This window comes from Falco cherrug, chromosome 10 (assembly GCF_023634085.1).
Source record: "Falco cherrug isolate bFalChe1 chromosome 10, bFalChe1.pri, whole genome shotgun sequence".
NCBI lineage: Eukaryota > Metazoa > Chordata > Aves > Falconiformes > Falconidae > Falco > Falco cherrug.
In genome coordinates this window covers 1,034,544-1,056,645 of record NC_073706.1, presented here as the reverse complement: position 1 = coordinate 1,056,645, position 22,102 = coordinate 1,034,544, and the positions used below count along the sequence as shown (strand labels likewise).

Below are 22,102 nucleotides of genomic sequence, written 5' to 3'. Positions count from 1 at the left end.
TCAGCTCCTGCTTGGAGCCCTTTGCACTGCTGGCGAGCCAGCTGGGCACCATCACGCTGGAGTTTTGATGTGCTGGGGTTGGGGAAGCCCCCTTAGGGCAAATCCATCCCAGCGTGTGTCTGGCCTTAGGTGTGCTGGTAAGCATTTGCATTTTCAAGGCTAAAGACAAGACCTGGGAGCAGAAGGGGGGGAAAAAGCCAACAAGCTGAAAAATAAGATGCAAAGGAAGAGGGAATGAGGGCGGGAGGTGTTCAGAGGCCAAGGCAGTGAGTGGAGCAAGCATGGGCAGACCCAGGTTAGATGGGCAGGGGGAGGGGGCCAGCATGGAGTTGGGCTGGACTGGTGGCCATCAAGAGCAGCGTGGAAAGCAGGAGTTTGGTGTGACAGCCACAGCCTATCCCAAGTGTCAGTGTCCCTGTGTGGCCCTTGGACAGACCAAGCCATGCTGCAGGGAGCAAGGCAGTGGTTGGGGGCGGAGGTGGAGGCTCACCGAGGGGTCACAGCAGCTTCCCCGCATGCACAAGGGCAGTGGAGGGGAGAGTGGTTGCGGTGTGGAGGGGCGCTGAGCCAGGAGAAGGCCAGCAGGCAGGCCTGCAGGCACAGGGTGACGATGGGTGTTGAGGCTCATAGAAAGCTCTGGGTTTATTAACAGTGGTGACAGGCAGGATCAGTGATTTGGGCAGTCTGAGGGGAGCAAGGAGTAGTAGCATGCCATGGAAGAGCCCTCACCATGTTACGGATGGCACTGAGCAACTCCTCGCTGGTGCTGTCTTTAGCATCAGTTAATCTGGGAAAAGCATATCTGTCCTGCATGCATTAACCTTTACAAATGGCTTAATATGAGGTGCAGCCATGAAGCACAGGAAGGGTCGTGGGAGTGGTGCAGATACGGCTCATGTTGTCAACCCGGGCATGAAGAGCCTGGCCCCGGGAGGCACAGCCTTGTGGGGGGCAGGTGCCCATGGGGCAAGCTGGGGGGACAGAGCCGTCCCAGGTCACAGAGCAGAGATCTTGATGGAAGGAAACAACCACTGACTTCAAGGAGCACCACTTTCCTACTGCATTTCTACAGCCTTTAGAAGAAAGTGTTTATAATAGCATCAGTGACTCATGGAGCGTGCTTTACTCACCGGTTAATGACTGAGCAGAGTTCCAGGGCTCTTAGTGATTCTGGCTTAGATAAACTCAACCTTTCTCCCAGATTCCCATTCACAGGGGAGAGTGGCCTGGGGCATTCAGAGAGGGCAGGTGAGGTGCGTGGGCAAGCAGGGCATCTTCTTACCCCGGTCCCAGCTCCTCAGAGCTCCCCTGGCACTGACGGTTTGCATCAGAACCAGAGGTGAAAGGAGAAAACAAGCAATTTTGCAGGAAGACTGGAGAGTCATGCATGTAGAGGTTTCAGAAGCCAACGCTCAGGTTTTGGTGCTCATTCCTGCAAACCCCCATGCAGCTGCACCCCGAGACAGCTGCCCACGTGGCCATGGAGAGGGTGGTGAAATCCACCAGCTCCCAGAGGAGCAGGCAGAGGTGTCCGTGGGATGGAAGGGACCCTGTGGCTGGAGCAGGGAGCCTCGGGAGCTGCACTGACGGTGGTCCCTGGTCTTACATGAAGTTATGAGTCTGCAGGGCAGAGGCTGCTTTGGAGATGAACAATAAGTTCAAGCTTCAAGACAGGCCTGGCTGCGAGTGGTTTGCAAAGAGGAGAGCACAGGCACAGGGTCACTGTGCAGTGCAGGACCTTTGTGCCCATCAGAGCCTGGGTCTGGAGAGGGACAGGCTCTGGCTTTCTGGCAGAGAGCGTGTCCCCTCAGCGTGCCCAGGCTCGCTGCCCTGGTTGCACCGCTGGGGCTGCTAGTGCCGGGTCAGCGGAGTATGCGGGAGCCTGTCTGCTGGCTCCTGCTCCTCTTGCTGTGGGTGAGCTTCCCCCAGCTCTCGTCCCGGCATGCTATGCTGTGCTACCCAAGCAGTGAATCACAAACCAGGGTGAGCAAGTGCTTGCAGGTAATCACAAGAAGCCTGTCATCACTGCTGTGGGCTTTGCCTTACAACCTGCCACGCTTGTCACGCTCTCCAGGGAGGTTTTGGTGGCCCCAGGCACTCACTGGCTGGTTTAGGCAAACCCTGGCTTCACCCTGGCCCTGGACATTTGGGGGTCCCAGGCCCCTAGGGAGGGTAGGCTGCCCAGAGGCAGCTCTGTGTGCATGTGATGAATGGGGAGAATTCATTTTGAGATATTTTTTATCCTAGCTTTTCCTTTTCCTCCCTAAATTACCAGATCTGGGACAGAGAGATGGCTGTTTGCACTTGTCACACATACACATGATGTTACATCTATACATTATCTTGACATCAAAGGGGAAGTGTGACGTTCCTCTGGCTGTGCAGGCAAGAAAGGACACTGCCTGCTTTGGGGAGAGAAGAGGTTTTTATCAAAGGGTTACAGACAGCTCCTGGAAAGGAGAATGAGAAGTAAGGATGGAGAGCACAGAACTGGGAGCAACAGTGATGCGCTGCAAAAGCAAATCTTCTCATGGTCTTTTCATCTTCCCTCTTCATTAAATCAGGGCAAGAGCGAACCTCTCACAGCATGAACTTAGTTATTATTTTAAGGAAAAAGAATCTGCAAATGTGATGGCTGGAGAAAGTTGGGGGATTTTGTTTGGGGAGGAGACTAAAGGAAACCTATCCGCATACAAAGCTTTACAGCAGCGAGGCTCAAGGTTAAACCAACACAGCCGCCTTACCCCAGCCAGGTGGGTGCTGAGCTCCTCAGGGTGGGGACTCTTGTGCTGTCTTAGCTCCCCGAGGTGTTCAGCACCTCACCCCCGTGGAGCCCAAGTGCCTGAGCACTTGGAGGGAGCATTTCCCAAAGTGCCACATGAGCTTGCGAAGCTGCTGAGCCTTTGGCACCTGGGTCAAAACAAGCTTGGGCCGGGGGAAGGTGTAAGAGGCAGCGTGTGGAAACAAACCTGGCCGGGCACTGGCCTGGCTCTGCCCCAGCTCCTGGGGAGGGGCAGTCCCAGGGGAGCCCCCGTCTCCTGGAGTCCTTCAGTGTATCCAGCCCACTGCCCCTCAGCCCTGCTCCGTGCCCACCCTTCCTCTGAGCAGGGCAGGGTGGCAAGCTGCCGGGGGCCATCCCCACGTCCCCCTCCTCTGCCCAAGAGAGCGGATGACCAGCTCGTCCCTATGCATGTCCCGGCAGTGCCCACACCTGGCAGCTGAGCCCTCTCCTTGTGTGGAGTTGTCCTCACTGGGGCCAGCTGGGCAGCCCAGCCGAGCCAGCTGCGCTGCTACCAGGCAGCTGGGCAGCCAGGAGGAGCCTGCTCTACCTCCAGCCTCCCAGATGCTGCCTGGGCAGACCCTGTGATTTGCCAGATGCCAACTTGCCTTCCACCCCAAAGGGTCTCCTGGCCACAGGGCTCCTGGAGCTTTCCATTGATGCAGGGTTGGATGCTCCCAAGGGCTGTTGTCCCTGCTGCAGGAGCTGCAGACAGTGTCTTCTGCTGATCTGCTTCCTTTCTCCTCCATCTCTCTCCTCACACCAGAGAAGCAGCACAGTGGGACAGCAGCAGTGATGCCATCCCGCCAGATTGCTTCCTAAAGAAGCTCACATCCAGCCCTTGCTCTCCCCTGAAGCTCTTCACACCAGAGCTCCCCTCGCCGCTGCACACACACCCCACAGGGATGCAAACAAACCTGTCCTAGGGCTCTACTGCAATGAAACCGGGTATGAGAAACAGAGGGGAGAAAAGCTTCCTGAGTTTTCTCAGGAAAGCCTGAGACTGGTGGCAAATCCTGCTGTAGAGTTTCTGCAGGGAGCCGGTGCTGGAGGGTCCTTGGGGAGGTGACCCATCCCAGCACAGGGAGCCGCAGGCTCCGCCGTGCTTCCAGCCATGCTCCGGAGCTGGCAGAGCTGGTGCAGATGAGCTCACAGCTGGAGAGCAGCAAACCTCAGGGGCTGGATGTGTATCTCATCCTTCCTGCTCAAGGTTTCTTGTCTGTCTCAGGGGAAACCTGGAAAGCAAAAAGGCTTCCAATGTCCTCTGAGTGGCCAAGGTCATTTCTGCAAGCCAGTGCAGATGCCAGCTGCCACCTGGCTCATGCCCACAGCACTGCAGGGTCATTCTCTGGAAAGACAGTCAGGCAAATGGGCAAGGAAAGGAAGGAAACAGCAGAGCTGTGCCCACATCAGGGCCTGAGGAAGATGCTCTTCTCTGTAGAGGTACCTCTCCACGCTCAGGTCTTCAGCCCTGGGGCAGTGAGGAGATTTGTGGGGGCGTGTGTGGGGCGAGGGGTGGCTGTTGCTGGCTACCAAAGCTGTCTTGGTTCTGCATCAGGGTACTGCAGGCTCCCCACGGGGCCTCTGCAGTGCCCCCAGACATCCCTCCCCGGCCCTCTGCGGACAGATTGTGTTTGTTTCAGCTCAGCGCACTCATTAGATTAAAGTGGAAGAGTCGATCTGATCAAACTTGGAAACACAAAAATAAACGTGCTGGGTTTGGCAGATGGAGGGAACAGCCTGGTAAGTCAGGCGAGCAATGGCAGCGCCCGCAGCAAGCCCGCACAGCAGCTGCTTCGCAGCAGCCCTCGGACACAGCTGCCCCGTGCCGTGCAGCAGCAGCGCCCAGGGGTACCTGCCATGGCCTCGGGAGAGGCTGTGGGCGATGGGGTGTGCGCTGGGGGCCGGGGCCGCACCTGGCCTGGCCACACGGTGTTTCCCCCCAGCACTCCCAGCTGAGCATCACGTGGGGCTGTGGCTCAGGGCTGGATTTTCTCCCTTTTACTGCCCCACTGCTTTGCTTCCCCTGAACCTCCCTGGCAGTGAGCCCAGGAACTGCTCCCACTGCCTCCAGGCAGCCTGGGATGGGGGTCCCGAGACCCTCCCACACTCACTAGCGCTTAGCAGGGCTGAGGATTTGCTGTGTGCTTCCGTCATAAACCTCAGCAGCGTGAACGGCTATTCCTCATCGCAAAGGAGCGTGCTGGGAACAGAGGTGAATGAACCTGTGTGCTACAGTGCAGCTGCTAGATGAGCATTTTATGGGGTATTTACTTTGCTGTGATGCTGAAGTACCTCTGGAGTTCAAGCACTGCTGAAATACATCTCCCCTGTCCTTTCCAGCTCATTAACACCTGAATCCAGCCTGGCCCATGAAGGGAGCAGCAGTGCCTCTCCTCTGGGGACCTCATGCCCTCTGCAATAGCAGAGAAAGTCCCCTCTGGCTTTCTCAGGAAAGCCTTGCCCTTGAGCCCTGCTCTCAGGTTCCCCCCCGGAGGGGGCCTGTGTCCTCCAGGCTGGTGGCACTGAGAGCCCTCCCAGAAGTTTCCTGGCCACCATCCATCCCTCAGCACTGCAGGAAGGGATGCTGCAGTTGAGGTCTCTGCCAACAGAAGAGAAGCTGCTTCTCCTGCTGGAGATGTCTCCGATCTGTCTCTGCCATGGGATTCCCCTACATTGCTGTCTGCTCCTCCAATTTTGGAGTCATTTTGCCCCTTAGGTTTGGAGCTAGCTGACCCCCAGGGCTCCTCCTAGCCCAGCAAGGGCTGCTTGTGCCTTGAACCCTCTCCTCAGCTAAATTGCTAATGGGTTTTCTAATGGTCCCTGGTCTGGAGGGGCTCCCACTGCCCTGGGACTGGGCGTAATAGTTATATCTCCTGCTGAGTCGATGGGACATCTGCCCAGGAGGGAAGGAGCTGGTTGCTCAGACCCCAGCACCAGTATCCCCAAGCAGGGGTCCTGTTGTATTTGTGTGCCAGGAGACTGGACTCCGGCACTGATATTCCAGCGTGGATTTTAAGTCCTCAGTGAGTGGTTTCAGTGATCCTGGTCACAGTGATCCCAGCAGCTCTCTTCAATGACTGGATCATGCCCTAGTGGTTCTCTGTCATGTGCATCTTGCTGCCCAGTGTGTGCTGATGATGAAACAGAGTGTTTCTTCAGGTAATGATGTTGCACAGACCAAGTACTCTCTTACCCATCCCTCTGAGATTGGTGGTCTCAGGGCTGCTCTGGCTCCTACTCTGCCTGTGTGCTGCATGAACAGGCCGAGTCTGGACTTCAGGAGATACAAGCTCCATGCCTGAGCCTTCCCTTGGCTCCCTGTGATCTCTTTGGCAAGTCATTACTCCTCTGTGCCTCATGATACTTAGTTGCAAGACAGGTGTAGGGCTCATCAGATGTACTGGGGAAGGTCTTTCTACTGGTGTTGCGCAATTGTCAGATCTGCAGCATGTTGGAGCCTTTACAGCACAGGCAATACAACCCCTCTCTGTAGTGTGTGGGGGCAGCCCTGGGCTAACCTCATGCCACTGTCCTCAGCCCACTGGGAAATGATGGGGCTGGGATGAATCTTTCTGCTTGTGCTTCTCAGTCTGGGAAACCTCCTACCGGCAACTGCTTCTGGGTTTGCTTCAGGCTTTTGTGAATACATGGGGTCATCTAGGGCACTGAAGCAAATTAAAGAAAACTAAGCAGGGCAGTCCTATTCTTTGCTTTGCTGCAGGTGACCTGCTTGGGATCAGTCATGTCTGCTCTCTGTCCCAGCTGAGTTTTAAAGCTGGCAGGGAATGACTTGGGAGGCAGCTGGGATGAGAAGGCTCCGGTTAGTGTTCAGGACTGAAGGAACAAGAACTGAAACCTGATGGAGATTGTCTTGGTCCTGAGGAAGAAGAAAGTAGGGTGTGGGCAGACTGGTTCCCAGGCTGTGCCGGGAGGGTGTGGAGGTGACACAGAGGTGGCCTGATGCCAGACAGGGAAGGTGGTACAGCAGGCTGTGCTTTCTGGTGGGCCCGGGGTCAAGTGGTGATGCAAGGATGTGGAAAGTCACAGGGGAGGGGTGCTGGGGGTGATGGGGCTGTAACCCCCCTGTCTAGCCTTACCGTGGTGGGGAGAAGAAGCTGCTCCGTGGTTGACAAGTCCGACTGCTTCTCAGTCTGCCTGTGCAGCAGGCTCTGGGTGGTGGCTCACCTTGGCTGCTCCGCTTTCCCTGCACCATGGATGGGACTTACCATGGGGCTCTTGACCAGCCTGCCTGGTGGTCATGACCCCTGTCTTTGCAGGGGTGTCCTGTGTCTGCTTGGCACCTGGTGCAAACAGAGCAGTTTTGAACTCTTCTGTCTCATGACCTTGATTAATTTTTTTCCTACCCAAATGTCTTTCCCCCCCCCTTGCCAAGAAAGCTGTCTGATCAGCAGCAATTAACAAAGTGAGCTGCAGTAATGACCTTTACAGTGTTTTCTGTGCAGCCTCTCTGAATGCCCTCAAGAAGAATGCACCAGATGTTTGGGGATTTCTGCTCTGCGGAGATAGGGCCAGGACATGACGAAGTGCAGTGGAAAACGCGCAGGAGGGGCTGTGCTGGGCAGAGTAATGGTCACTCTGCTGAGCTTCACCAGGGGCAGACCTCTATGTGCACAGCCTCTGCAAGCAGTGACCCTAATGCTGGCTGGCAGGCCAGGCGCAGGCTGCAGGACCAGCACCAGGGCCTCCCACCAAGGCTGGGAAACCTGGAGCTCAGCAGCTGACTGCCTCTTCAACTGCAATAGTCCCTGTGGCTGCCCAAGCTCTTTTGACAGTTTGATCTCAGCTTTTCTTGTTTTGCTGCTGTTCAACAGCACATCCAGAAAAACGCTGGACTTGGATACTGCTCTCCCATCCATCATCAATGATTCTCTTTTCATTTGCTTTTTGGGCTTCACCTTTTTAATCCAGCTGTCTCCTGCCTTACGAATGTTCTTTTCTCAATTACTTACACCAAGCTGCGGGGCTGTCTCCATCCATCTCAGGAGCACGATGAAGCTGTGCACTCAGGCACCGATTGTAAACTGTATTTTCTTGTTCCAAAACCCCATTTAACCACCGCATCCTGTCTATACACAGAAATCTTCCCCCATGAAAAGCAATATAAGCCACAATGAGACTGAGAGGTGAACTAAGTTATTTTCATTCTAGTAAACGGGGGCAGGGGGATGTCTAACTTGAACTGAGAAATGTCTACATGCAATGAAACCAATAGGAAAAAGCAAACTGTTTCAACTTTTAAAGACTTACAAAACCAGAAAATGTAGTTGACTAGCCAACTGCCCACATATTGCGCAGTATAACAAGGTATTTTGTGATGGAGGCTTTAATTACTTTGGGGCAATTAATCTGAATTTTACACAGCCTAAATGAGGTAATTTGTAAACTCAGCCAATCTCATTTCTTTGCTCTTAACTGTGCATTAGCACCCATGGCAGAAAAAACAGAGCTGTCTTCCAAAGCTGTTACTGATCTGATCTTGGTTGTGAACAATTTTTTTCTTTTTTGCAGTGAAATTGTCTCCTTTAGACAGTATGTTAGCAACTGAAATACCTGATCCTCCCTGTAGCTGAACTGGGATTGGCTGGGGCAGAATCCGACTAGGCTGGGATGGCTCGGGCAGAATCCTAAAGCCCTCGGATCGCATGGGCAGAGTCCAGCTGTGCTGGGATTGGCTGAGGCAGAGTCCAGCTGTGCTGGGATTGGCTGAGGCAGAGTCCAGCTGTGCTGGGATTGGCTGAGGCAGAGTCCAGCTGTGCTGGGATTGGCTGAGGCAGAGTCCAGCTGTGCTGGGATTGGCTGAGGCAGAGTCCAGCTGTGCTGGGATTGGCTGAGGCAGAGTCCAGCTGTGCTGGGATTGGCTGAGGCAGAGTCCAGCTGTGCTGGGATTGGCTGAGGCAGAGTCCAGCTGTGCTGGGATTGGCTGAGGCAGAGTCCAGCTGGGCTGGGATTGGCTGGGGCAGAATCCAACTAGGCTGGGATGGCTTGGGGCAGAAACCTAATGCCCTTGGTTTGCATGGGCAAAGTCCAGCTGGACTGGGATTGGCTGAGGCTGAGTCCAGCTGGACTGGGATTGGCTGAGGCTGAGTCCAGCTGTGCTGGGATTGGCTGAGGCAGAGTCCAGCTGGTCTGGGATTGGCTGGGGCAGAATCCGACTAGGCTGGGATGGCTTGGGGCAGAAACCTAATGCCCTTGGATCGCATGGGCAGAGTCCATATTCGCCAGCTGAGTGCATGAGAACCTGCACCAGGAGCTGCCCCTGTGATGTCGGTCCCCACTTATGCCAAAGAGCCTTCACCAGAGGATGCAGGTCAACATTTCTAACTGCCTTCCTCTCCCCTGGTGCTGGTGTGGGGATTATGGGACATGAGGAAGAAAAAGTGCCTGGCTTTCTCAGAGTAGCAAGCTGGAGAGCAAGCAACTTGTGTCTGCTTTGCTGCAGCAGCTGTCAAGCTCCGGTGCCATCCATGGAGCATGGGCTGGGGCTGGAGATCCAGGTGGTGATGTCTCTCAGAAAATGCTTCTGAAGGAGGAGCAGAACTCTGCAGAGAGCACGTTGCCTCTGGCCCCACAATCAGCAGGCAGAAGAAGGAATTCCCAGAGGAGGGAATTCAGCTTGGTGCTGAAGTGCAGTCGGAGCTGGGAGGTGCAGGTCCCCTTACTGGAAGGAAAGACTATGGGGAGAGATTCCACCCTACTCCAAGGTCTCCTGATTAGGACTGTGCTGTCCTTGTTCCAGCTTGGATTTCAGGCTCCTGATAGGAAATATGAGCATTTGGAGCAGCCTTCTGTCCCCTGTATGCTTCCCTCAGAGCTCCCCCAACTCCTGCACTGAGGGGGCTGCAGGCACAGAAGGACAGGTCATGTTTGAGGGGTGCTGAGCTGCTCTCAGGTGTCCAGGCATGCCACAGCCAGCTGTGCTGTGCTGCTTCCCAGGCTGGGGACCAGCTCAGACCATTCCTGCACCAAGGCTGTATTATCCCCACTTCTTAATGCTCTTATCTTGAAGACTCCCCTCAGATTAAAGCCCAGGCAGCCAGTTCCCTTCCTGGATTTATTGCAATGCAGTTTTCTTCCTTTAATCTGATCAGAGTGTAAGCTGCTCTTTTCAAAGTGCATGGGGAGGACAGATGTGCATGTCACTGGTGCGGTGAGCCAGGCTGACTGAAAGCAGTGGGAAGGTGCCCTGTTCTTTAGCTTGGTGGCACATCTGACTGTTTTCATGGCTTGAACCCTGTTTCTCCTCCAAGCTTCTGAGAGCAGCTGTGTGATGTCCCAAGTACACCAGCAGTCATAAGGCAAAAGGTTTGCCTCAGAGCAGGAGGATTTTCTTACCATGCTGGATGGTGTCTGTTGACCTTCCTGGACACCCTTGTTAAGCTGGAGCCCAGTGTTTTCTGTGACAGCCGTGGGGACCCTGGTGTCAGGGAAATGGTGCTGGCCATTTTGACAAGACCCTAGCAGGGGTTCAGGTGACATCTGAGGATTTGACCTCAGAAGTGTGACTGTCACCCATTCATGGTGGACTCATGGTTGTTCCTGATGAGCTCATGAGTCCATGGCCATGCTTGGAGCAGGGCTGGAGAAGCCAGGGGTGGACTCGTATCCCTGTCAAGTTCCTTCTTTGCCTCTGCCTCTGGCTCTGCTGAGGGACTGAGGAGCTGAGACCACTGCTCTCTGCACAGCTGGCTCCGTGTGAGGGCTCTCCCAGTCCTGATGCGTGTCCTCTGGGTCATCCGCACTCAGAGTGTTCCCAGAGAAGGCAGGGGCGCACGTAGAGCCGGGGAGGGCTGGTGGAGAGGAGTGCCTGGGGGAGATGCTGGCTATGGGCGTGTGCTGAACCTGACATGTGGTGATACATCTGGGATCTGGGTACTGTGAAGCAGGAGCATCCATCTCTGCTGGATCCCTCCCTCACTGGGTGGGCCTGAAGGGACATGGGGTGGGGGAAGATGGGGGGAGGACTCTTTCATGATGGGGAAAGGGCTGGGGTTAATCCATGCCTTTCTGAACTCACATTTGTCTTTACCTTCCACAGCCCAAGGAGCCTGGTGAGCACGGTCACAGAGCTACAGCCTGGCTCTGCCCACCCCGCAGCCAGTGCATGGACCACCAACATCCTCCCTCTCACGAATGACAGCAGCATCCTGGAAGACGAGACACCTTGGAGAGAGTGTCCAGACTGTGAGTGCTCTGGGCCCCGCGGGGTCATGGTGCTGCTCCGTGGGGTTTCCTTGGGGCAAAAGGCAAGAGGAGCCTGTGGGTGTTGGAAAGCTGTGGGCTTCCCCTCTCTCGGGATGCTGTTGCCCTGTGAGGCAAAAAGAGAGCCTGGGTGTCAAGCGGAAACAAAGGAGAGGTACTGCTGGCAGGGTAGGGGATACGGGGGGCTGTCTGGGGTGCAAAGGTGAGCTGATATGGGGTGCTGGCATGGCCCCACTGGCCTGGGGCAGAGGGTGATGAAGGACTCTGTTACAGGTATGTCTGGGGGCAGGGAGAGCTGTGACAGTGTCTGCTCCAGGTGATGGCTGTGATGCTGGGCAGCAGCTGGAGCAATGCTAGAGCACAGGAGCATCCAGGCTCCTGCTGGGACTGCAGGGCAGAGACCAATGCGACCAGGCCAGCCATGAGGCAAGAGGCAAGCAGCCCCAGGAGGCACCTGCACCCACCAGGTGTAGGTGCAATGGGATCTGTGGGGCTGCCCCTCACCGTGGTTTGCTTTCTGCTCTCCCCTGTTAACCTTTTCCATGAGTTCAGCTACATGTGGCGGTCTGCAAGGTCCCTGACTTCCTGTGGGCTAGGTAGGCAAGAGGAGCATGCAGATGCTTGACCCTCTCCAGCAAGCCAGAGAAGGAGGCTCCTGCAGGGGACGGATGCAGCCCTCTCAGGCACATGGAAAACCTGTATTTCTCCCCCAGAAAACCTGTATTTCTCCCCCAGCGAGAGAGAGAGGAGCTTGTGCAATGGGCAGGGCTCTGGATTCAATCAGTGTTGTCACAGCTGCTAAGGTCCATTGGGAAGGAACTTGTTCTAAAAGCAGCAGACACGTGAGAGATGGTGAATAGGCAGGGCAAACCTACAGAGGAGTAAATCCCATGCCTTCTCCACATCAGGAGAGATCGCCTGCCATGTCCCAGGATGTGACACTGAGCTGAGCCCCGTCAGCAGCTCAGCCAAACCCAAACATTCAAAAAGTCCTGGTTTGGCCTCCCAGAGGGAGAAGATGGTCATAAAATCCAAAAAGCATCAAGAGCATGTCAGGGGCATTTCCTTCACAGCCCTGAAGCCTTGGTCAACAGCAAGTGGCTGTGGGACCCCGAGGGGTGGGAGACAGTGCAGGGGCTGGTGTGGGTGCCCTGTCCTGGCCCTGACGCCACTTTGAAGTAAAGAACAGCTTCTCCAGAGAGCACAGGCTGCCGGAGGGCTCTTGACCCTCAGAACACGAGGCTTTCTCAGTACAGCAGCTACTAAAACCCTTCTTTGAATTGTTGTCACAGGAAAATCCATGATGCTTTCTAACCAAGCTGATCTTTTTGCCCACCCTCCGGGCCAACAGAAGAGTCTTTGTAGCCTTCTGGTGTCATTGGGGAAGAAGAGGCATATGGTTTCCTGCAGGCTGGCATACATGGAGGTTTCTCCTTAACATTGAGACTCTGGCAAGTGGCGCAGAGGTCTTGAGAAGATTTGGGGATGAGGATGGCGGTCAGGCATACGTGCATGGAGGGATGGGCTGTGCACCTGGGTGGCTGCTGTGTTGGACTGAGGATGAGGTTCATGTGCAGCTGCAACCTCATCCCCCTCTGCACTGCAGAAAAGACCTTCTCCAGCCTTCCTCCTGAACAGCACATGCACAAACAGCAAACACTACCAATGCAAACCGAGCACGTGGTTTGGTGATGACTGAGGCACAGCGATGCTCCAGGCAGCTCCCACGCACTGTGTTGCCAAGGACAGGGAAAGGGCCAGAAGGAAATAAAATCAGATGGGCTTCGGTGTTCCCTGGATGTTACATCCAGGAGGATGGGTGTCTGATCTTGGTTTCTGATGTGGGAAGGGAGTCTGGAGAGCAAATGGTCACAGTCCCCATGGGGCACAAAGGTGGGTGGTCACATGGGGGACAGTGGTGTCCTTAGGGTAGGAGAAACCAGCGGGAGCACCCCTGGGCTCTGGGAGGCCACCACACTGGCGGGACCACCGCTCTCCCCCAGGACCTGCATGGCACTGCAAGCCCAGCCCCTGTCCCCTCTGCGAGAGCAGCAGGCAGCAGGAGCAGGGCCCTCGCTGGCTGGCCTTCTCTGCCTCCCTGCTCCCCAGCAACCACCTGTATGTCTCTTTCTTTTAACTGCAGTTGCTTGATTTCTCTTTGGGTTCTTTTTTTTTTTTATGTAGGTGACACGTTTTGTTCGAAGCACTTAATTACCTCTTGGGATGCATTTCATTTATTCATTAAGATAGAAATTGGAGTTGTCGGGTTTGCTTTATTTTACTATTTTTTTCCTTCTTTTTTCCCTTCTCTGTTTTGTAAGGAAAGGGTGAAGAAAAAAATACACACATACCTCCAGTATCTGTGTACCCAGCCTCTCTCCTCTGTGCCTCCCAGGATCTGCCATAGCTCCGGAGCAGAGGAGTGGTGATGGGGAGGCATGGTCCGCCCTGGCAGTCTGTTGGCACACCATAGCTCCTTGGAAACTGGCAGGTAAATGGCAGTGCCAGTGCCAATGCCAGCTCCCACACCGCTGCTGTGGAAGATGCTGGGAGGTGAGAGGCATGTGCCACATGCTCTGGCACAGGGCAGGAGTGCTTGAGATAGGGGCCTTGCAGCCTGAGCCCCCTCTGCCCAGGCAGCCACAGCGCTGCCCACAGTGGGGTGCCGAGGGGATGGGGGGGGACTAGCCGTGCCTCAGGCTGCTGATGCCATCAGCCTACCGGGGAAGCTGTGTCATGGGGACACAGACAGGCCTGGTTCTTCCTCTCTGACCTGGATGTGAGAGCAGAAAAGCCCTGGAGATGTCTTTGCTTGTGCTTCTGCAAGGCTCGAGGGTCAGGGCTAAGGATGTGTGCACAGGACGTGGTCCTGCCCAGCCCATGCGACTGGAAGGTACCCGCTGCTGGTATGGTGGTGGGCTCCATGGTGGCATTTGGGGATGCTGTGGCTGCACAGTGTGTTGGTCTGCGAGTGGGGGTCAGCATGTAGTGGGTGATGTCCCAGGAGGCGGGTGGCAGAGCTCAGGACAGCCTGGCTGTGGGGAGGCATAGCTGCACTGCTGGATGGGCATTATAGCATGGCCAGGCAGTGGGTTGGCATCCAGGTGATGATTCAGTGATGCTAAGGAGGGAGGAGCAGCGGGCATCTCTGTTGCTAGAGCTGCCCTTCCCACTGAAGGACACATGCAGGAGCAGAACGCAGTGGTGGGACACACAGTGCTTCATTGGTGCCACCTCTGGGTGCCCCTGCTCTCCCGTGTTGTGGGGCAGGCTGGAAATGAAGGGTCAGCCTCTCCGTGTGCCTCTTCCCAGACCAAAGGTGTGCCCCCCACCCAAGGCCAGGCTGGCAGCCTTGGCTGGGTTTTGCGACAGGTGGTTTTCCCCAGACCTGGTGTGTGCTCGTTCCCAGCCAAGCTCGCAGTGAGCAGCCCTTGGCGGGACCACCCCCCGCAGGTGGAGATGGAGCCACTGAGCAGGACCTGGAGCTGCTCTCCTCCACCTGCTTGCCCTGTGCCAGGGAGGCCAAACCCCTCCTGGCACCCGTCTGAGGGTGGCTGGATGCTCCAGCACCTTCAAGATGCAGGATTTTGCTTCTGGCTGTCTTAAGCAGGGGCCTTCTTGCAGTTTCTGCACAGGGTGCTCAGTGAAGCATGTCTTCAGAAAGAGGACTTGGGTCCTTATCGCTAGTCAGGACTTCTGCTTTCATAATCCTGAACGTACCAGAAAATGCAAGCGTGACTGTCTTTCTCTGGATGTACGTCTCACCGCAGGGCTCTGGTCTCACTCTGCATTTGCGTTTCTGCCCAGGGAATTTGAAACCCAAACGGCCCCTTCCACCAGAGACATGGCTGTATCGCGGCAAACCTCGTGCTGCCTATCAGTTGTGAGGAACCAGTAACTCCAATTAACTGAAAAGAGAAAGGCACCTCGCACTAGAAGCCCCCATCTCTCTGCTGCCTGGTGGCTGAGCACAGAGGGCTCTAGGGTGCTTGCTGTGCAAGGGTTCTAGGGTGCAGCAGAGACTGCTGGATAATTGCATAAACCACCCGTGCCCTGAGTTTTGGGTTTGGGGGTGAAGAGGAGCCCGGGTAGGTGAGGTGGGGGAGCAGGGATGCAGTTCCTGTGCTCCTGCAAGGATTCGCCAGCATGGTTGGAGGGAGCTGCTGGCCTGCAGGAGAGGGGTGGCAGAGTCTTTGCGCATTGTGGAAAAGAATCTGAAATTAAAAGCTAAGTAGTGAGACTGATTAAAGACCACAGAGCTCTGAGAAGAGGCAACTGAGGACTTCTTTCTCCTAATGGCCGCCTTCTGTATGTTGAAGAGAAGCTTAATCTAAGCTCCAGCACTGCTCGTTGACACGTGCTGCAGGCAGGGGCAGTACATGGGAGCAGGATTACTCAGGTCTTGGTTCAGAGGCAGGGTCCAGCCTGTTTGGGAAGGACTAGGGGCCCACTCCCCTACAAAGTCTTGCTTCCTTGAGTACAGAAGGAGGTGGTGGAAGAGGATGGGATGGTGACTGTTTACACTGTTTGGCCCAGCACCTGGCCCCTACCCACTCGGTTTACTCCCAGGACAGGGATGTGTCCCCTGAACACACGTGTGCTCAGCCATGCTGAGCCTGACTGAGCATGGCTGAGGACCCGTCTTTCCCAAAGTGTTTGGTGCAGCCCGGAGCCGTGGTGGTTCTGTGGGGGTCAGGGCTGGCTGGCAGAGAGTGCTCTGAGCTGATGTTCAGCCTGGAGAATTGCAAGCCCAGGACAACATGAATAACATGGAACCATGGAACCTAGCGCCTGACTTGCAGGCTCCAGCCCTTCTTTCAAAGGGAAGAAATCTGGCCTGCTTGCAGAGTCAGCTTCCACATTTGTACGTGATGAGCTTGTGGGATTGACTGAAGGCCACTGGTGGAGACATCTGTGCTCTTTCTGGGAGCTTGCTTGCTTAGAGACTGAATAAAAGCAAAGAATGGACTTGAGGTTTTGTGTCTGTCAGCCCAGGCCACATGTTTCTAAAGCAGTGTCAGTGCCCAGAGCTCTGCAGATCCATCTTCTGGCTGACACAGAAGTAGAGTACACCTTATTCGCTGTAGAGAAACCCACAGACACATACTGAGCTAATAAATGGTGATCCTAATAGTTGCCTCGCTACCTTTCTTGATAAATAGCAGTCCGGACAGCCGACGGATTTGGGTTGTGTGTAGATGAAAGAGAAAACTATGGAAGGACAGATGGCTCAGTGGACAGATGGATGTATGAATGGTTTGTTCTAAAAAGCTGAGCTGAGTAAATTCAGAGAGGTGAACAGGTGGATGCTGTGGTGGGGAGGATGGGACTGCAGAGGCAGAGCTGCAGGGTAGCTCGGCCAAGGGCAGGTGGATCTGGCACCTCCTGACCCCACACATCCCTATGGTGCTTCTTGTCAGAAGCCTTGGTGCATGAAATCTGCATTCTGGTCCCTGCCCCAGCAACAGCTCTTTGCTGCCCAGGATTGCTGTCCCTTGGTTTTAGGGGTTTCTGGGTTTATTCTTTCTTTTCTCCTCCTCCTAAGCTCTCATCAGCATGAACAGTCCCATTAGGAACAAGTGGACTGGACCAAGAGTGCAGGCAGTTTCTGTCCCTTGGCTAGAGCCCTCTGGAGAGCACCAGCTCCCTCCCTGATTCGCCCTTTGCTCGGTTTCCCAGGGCTGAGAGGGAGGGAGAGTTGTGGCTTTTAGAGGCAGCATGCCTTCCTCGTGACAGGCTCCCTGGCCCAAACGGGCTCCGGTTTTCTCCCAAGCTGCATCCTCCAACTGGTACGGCAGAGGGGCTGCACAGAAAGCACAAGGACCCCGCTGCACACTGCCTGTGCATCTGCATGGCACTGACACCCTCCCAGGAGTGCTCTGGCCCACGCTGCAAAGGGGCTGCAGCCACACACTGTGAGCACTTTGCTCCCACCATTTCTCACAGCTCTTGTTCTGGTGCCAGCCAGCCTCCGCAGACCTGGAAGCTTTCTTCCCTCTGCCTTCCTCTCCTCCCGCTTCCCAGGTTTGAAGAGAGACCTCAACTGGGGCTGCCTGTGCCAGAGACAAGCGCAAGAAAACGGGAATGAATGGTTCCTGCTCCCAGCCAGGCTGTCTGCTAGGGAAGCCGCAGCTTTATCTACAGAGCCAGGCTCTCCCGGGGCCAGCTCCAGGACCTGCCTTGGGCAGGAGAAGGTGCCAGTGCTGTTCCAGACCCCTTTGCTCTCTCTCCAGAGCGGTTGTTTTCCATCCAAGCAGCACTGCAGCACTCGAATAAGAAGGGATTTGCAATGCAGAGAAAAACCTCCCACCTGCCACTCAGCAGCGTGTGGGCTGAGAGCAGCGCTGGGAGCAGCTGTGCCACATCCCTTCAGCTGCTCGGGCTCCCCAGTCCCCCTGCCTGTGCCCTCTGGGCTCGGCCACCTGGCAGCATGTGATGGGCCAGTTCCTGGCTCCGGGACCCCGAGCTGCCAGGTGGGCTTGCGACACTCCTCCTGAGACCCTCTGCGGCAGTGTGCCCCAGAGGGGGAGCACTGCCCAGGGACCATGGAGATGATGCTCTCAGCTGTTTTGGGACTTGCTGCCTCCTTGCAACATGCTTTATTTTCCCAGCCCGCCGAGCAGGGACAGGACTGCTGGCCTCACTTGGTGCCTTCCTTGGAGTCCTGGGCATGAAATGCAACGTAGGGGAGGTAGAAGCAGATGTAAGACAGTGAGATTTTTGTGTCTGTGATCCAGCAGATCAGTATGTTACCAGAGAGAGTGGGTGGATACTTTGGCAGTGGAGCTCCAGAGAGGGGGCCTGGGGGACTCAGGGGTGCTGCAGGTTAGTCCCGCACCAGAAGCACCGACACTGTTCCTGGTCCCCTGAGGTCTGGGCATACCTTGCTTTCCTGCTGGGAAAATGAGGATGGCTGGTGGAGGCTGGTTTTGAAGGGAAAATGTGTGCTTGGTCTTGGCTGTCCCCACACTGGGCTGGCAGAAATTGGAGCAGGCTACGTGGGAGGGGGCACCATCCCCAGATTTGGAAACCAGTGTTGACCACACATCCTCTTCTGGGAAGGCCACCATCGTCTCTGGTCCCTGGGGAAGCTTTAGTATTACCTACAGAGAGAAGGAAACCCTCTGCCAGGCACAGAGTAGTTATTTGTGCCCTTCTCAGTCTCTCAGTGGGGCAGAAAAGGTTTGGGTGATCCCAAGGTCACTGCTTCACTGGGGCTGTGATGAGGGACATCACAGTGCTGCTGCTTTGCACTTTGGGCTGCTGACCCTACCTCCAGCCTGGAAAAAGCAGGCTGTGGTGGTTTACCTTGCTTTCCCTCAAACTGGCGGTGAAACTGGGGACAATCTGCAGGGGAAGTGCCGTGGTGGATTGGCTCCAGGTGCTGCTGAGCCCAGGTGGGACAGGCCTTACTTCTGCAGCACCGACTAAGGAGCCCCAGAGCACATGCCCATGTCTCCTCCCACCCTTGTTTCCCCAACACCCAGCTGAATCCTGTCCCTGGGCGGTGGGAGCAGAGGGAGCACTTCTCTTTCCCAAACTGTCACATGGCACTTCACCTCAAAAAGTCGGACCGTGGCCTGCAAGGGACCCGCTGCTGGCAGCTGGGAGCACTGGAGTCCCAGCTGCTGAAGATGGTGAAGGAAGCCAGCTATACCATGGAAGCCCAGGAGGTTTGTCTTCCAGGAGCTAAAGGTGCTTTCACGTGGTTTGCAAGTGGCTGCTGGGTTGCTTTTACCCCTCTGTACTGGGGCATGCTGGCTTTCTGGGTGAGCTGGGAAGAGGGCAGCCGAGGGTACGGTGGTTCAGCGCAGAGGGTCTGCATGGCTGCGGTTAGGGGGATGCTGTCCAGCCTCTGGCAGGGAGATGGCTCCTGCTTGAGAGGCTCTGCCCTGAACAGGCAAGTGCTGCACTGGAGACAGGAGAGGAGAAGGGGTGGTCTGAGAGCATCGTTTTTTGCCAGAGTAAAAGGGAGAAGGAACCTCTGCCGCCTCCCTGGGGTAGGGTTGCAGGAGGGGAGGAGTTGCTCTGGCTTGCACAAGGAGGCAGGAGACCCCCAACCTCTTGAGAGCTGGGACCACCAGGGAGCTCACTGGAGGGATGTGTTTTCTTGCTTAGAGCACAACTGTCAATGGAAAAGTGTCGGCACCGACTTCAGTGCTCAGAAACACTGTGGGCTGGGACATTTTGGGGAAGATTTTTAGCTGCAGCAAAGAAATTTGGCAGCTTGGAAGCAATCTAATCATCCTCCTCCCATATGCTTGGTTCTATTTAAAAGGGAGCATGTACCCGATTCCTTCCGACCAGCACGGTGACATTTCCAGAGTGCGTTTGGAAATAAATTTGGCATCCGCTGTCAGAATCTCAGATTGAGCCTAGTGCAGCTAATTTGGGCTCTGAATGCCTTTGCCTCTGCAGAGCACCTTTCCCTGCTGACAGTTCCTACAGGCAGCAATGGCAGAATTTGCTTCCTGCAGCCAGGATGGCACTGGCACCAGCAGGGCTTCGAGGACTGACAGGCATGAGCGATTTGGTTACTGGCTGGTGGCTCAAGCCCCTTTCCAACAGCTGCTAAAGCTGAGGGACATCGTTCCTGGATGGGTGGTAGCTGTGTTCCTGGCTCTCCTGAGCTGCTGTCTCCCAGCACGGAGGCAGAAGGAGCTGCAGATGCTTGGGCTCATCCTGCCAGCCTCCTGGGAGAGACAAGGCCATCTCCTTCCCCTTGCTCACTAACAGAACTGTCCTCCTCCAAGCTCTCCAGAAACCTCTCTGAAAACAGTCCTGCCTTCTGCCCAGGGGGGGCAGGCTGTGGAGGGGCATTTAAGATCTTCTTCCCCTTCCCTCTCCTATTGCACACCAGCTGCCTGAAGGTCTGAGGTGATGCCCAGCACAGTGGGAGCGATGTGTGCTGCAGCACTGCCCCACACTCTGCTGGGTGCTGTGTGCAGGTGTAACAAAGCCCATCTCCTGCTGGCCGCAGCTGAAAATTGGCAGGAAAGCGGGTGCCACTTGTACCTCCCTTGTGGGAATGTGCATCAGGTACCCAAGCAGGCTGGTGGGCCCGTCTCCATCCTGCAGATGTGTCTCTGCTTTCCCCAAGATAGGTGAGCGTGGCTCTTTATGTCTTGGTCTTTGCTCTCTGCCTGCAACTGCACCTTGCACCTTTGGCTTGGTGAGTTGGGGACCATGCTCCGAGGGGAGTGTGGGGCTCGGGGGCTGTGCTGCACCCCTGTGAATGTCACTGGCGATGGCAGCAAGGGGCAGTGCCAGGCGGGTGGGTGGATGTTTGGAGAGGACTGTTACTGGGTTCCACACACGAGGTTTGGTGCCATGTCAGCCTGTCTCAGCGTGTTAGGTTGGGGTGGATGGGCTGTGTCTAGAAATGAGACCAGGTGCCACATCTCTGACCAGGAGCGGTTCCCTCCCCTCACCCAGAATCCCAGTCCCCACTTGATTCCCCCAGCCCCGCCCCCCCCCAAGCCCTGCCCTGCCTGCAGCTGTGACCCGAACTGCCGCAGGCACACAGAGGTGACAGTGTGCATTGCCCCCCACCCAGGGGGACAGCCTACCTCCCTTCTGCTTTCTTCCCGCTGGTTTTGGTCTCCCCCAGTGCTGCAAAAGGGCATTGGGGTGAGGGTGGAAGAGTAAAGCGGGTTGAAAGCATATGGTCGGATTAATGCTTTATCTCTGCCTCCTAGCTATACATGTGTTCCTTCTCTGCCTATGCCATTAGCTTCGTTAGCACCGCTGGAGTGGTGGATTAAATCCAGTGAGCTGTGCAATGAACCTCATTGCTCGAGTCAGTTTTAAGGATTATAGTGAATTATGTAGATCGGAATCAGACAGCAATCCAGGCATGGCCCGATGTCTCGAGGGGGTGACAGGGCTGTAGCTTTGCCATTCAGGAGGTTTACTGTGATCTAATTAGATGTTCAAACAGACCCTCCTGGCCACAGCTCTGCAAACGCCTGCCCGCATTTGCCACTCCCCTCTCTGCGCTCAACTTTGCTCAGTCTCAGTAAACAGCAAGGTCTGGGCTAGGCCAGGGGACAGAGAGGGGCAACACGTGGTTAGTGCCCGGATGGCAGAGGGTCCTGGAGCCACGGAGGGAGTGAGGGAAGGGAACAGAGGTAGGAGGCTAACAAATCACTCTCTTGGCACCAGGTGGGACCCGATGCCTCCCTCTGCCTGGGCTGAGCCGTGGGGACCTGCCTGGGTGCAGGCTGTGCCTCTGGTCCCCACTGTGCAGCCCGTGCAGGGGCAATGCCTCGCTGCAGGCACACACCTCTGCACCACTCCCTGCTCCCTGGCATGAGCTTTCACGGGGCAGAGGAGGACCCGAGGGTGTAAAAGGCAGGATCCCTCACTGCAGGGAAGAGGGGATGCTTTTTCCATGGTCCTGACCTAGAGCCACTGACCAGCAGAGTCCTTCTGGGCCATCCTGGTCCAGTTCAGACACGCTGCCTGCCGTCTGTACCTCCACAGTGCTTGGTTCCCGCTGACCAGGGCAGACATACGTGGTATTTTTTCCCTGGCTCTGTTTTTGAGCCTGTTTGATTCTCCCTCACTCTGCAGTGATACAAAGCATGCTGTGCGCTGGCAGTAAAAGCGCAGAAGAAGCGGCCCCCAAAGTGTGGCCAAAGTAATAAATTAACATGGCTCTGGAGAGCGAGGTGGTGAAGCCTACATGAGCATCCAAGAAAACCATTGTAGGTCCAGCTTTTGGTTCAGCCCTGATGATGCCCACATGTGGATCAGGCTCCAGACTGGAAGGTGCCTCATTGTCCCATGCCAGCTTACGCCCTCCTGAGCAGCCTTTGTTCAGGTGAGCCCGTGAGCCTTTAAGCAGTGCTGGGGGCAACGTGCTGGATGGGTCCGGCTTCTGTGGGACTGCAGGGTGCGAGCTGGTGCAGCAGCCAAGCTGCTGCCTCGGCTGTCCCCAGAGCAGCTCTGCTGGGGCGCAGGGGTGCTGCAGGGAAATGGTTCTGAATCGTGAAACCGAAGGTGTCTGGGATGGCCCAGGGAAATGTATACATGTTGGCAGCCCGCTTTATCCGCTGCTTTGCTAGAATAGATCCATCAAGATTAAATGAAGAGCGA

The 22,102-nt window shown here is 55.8% G+C and overlaps 1 protein-coding gene across 2 annotated transcripts in view; it reads left to right on the top strand.

Moving 5' to 3' along the window:
- DLGAP4 (DLG associated protein 4) overlaps nt 1-22,102 on the top strand; it is a 157,777-nt gene that overhangs the window by 15,434 nt on the left and 120,241 nt on the right. For both annotated transcript variants that reach the window (XM_055721690.1, XM_055721691.1), the window contains exon 2: nt 10,839-10,984. The gene's annotated coding sequence lies outside the window, so the exon portion shown is untranslated. The remainder of the gene's footprint in view (nt 1-10,838; nt 10,985-22,102) is intronic.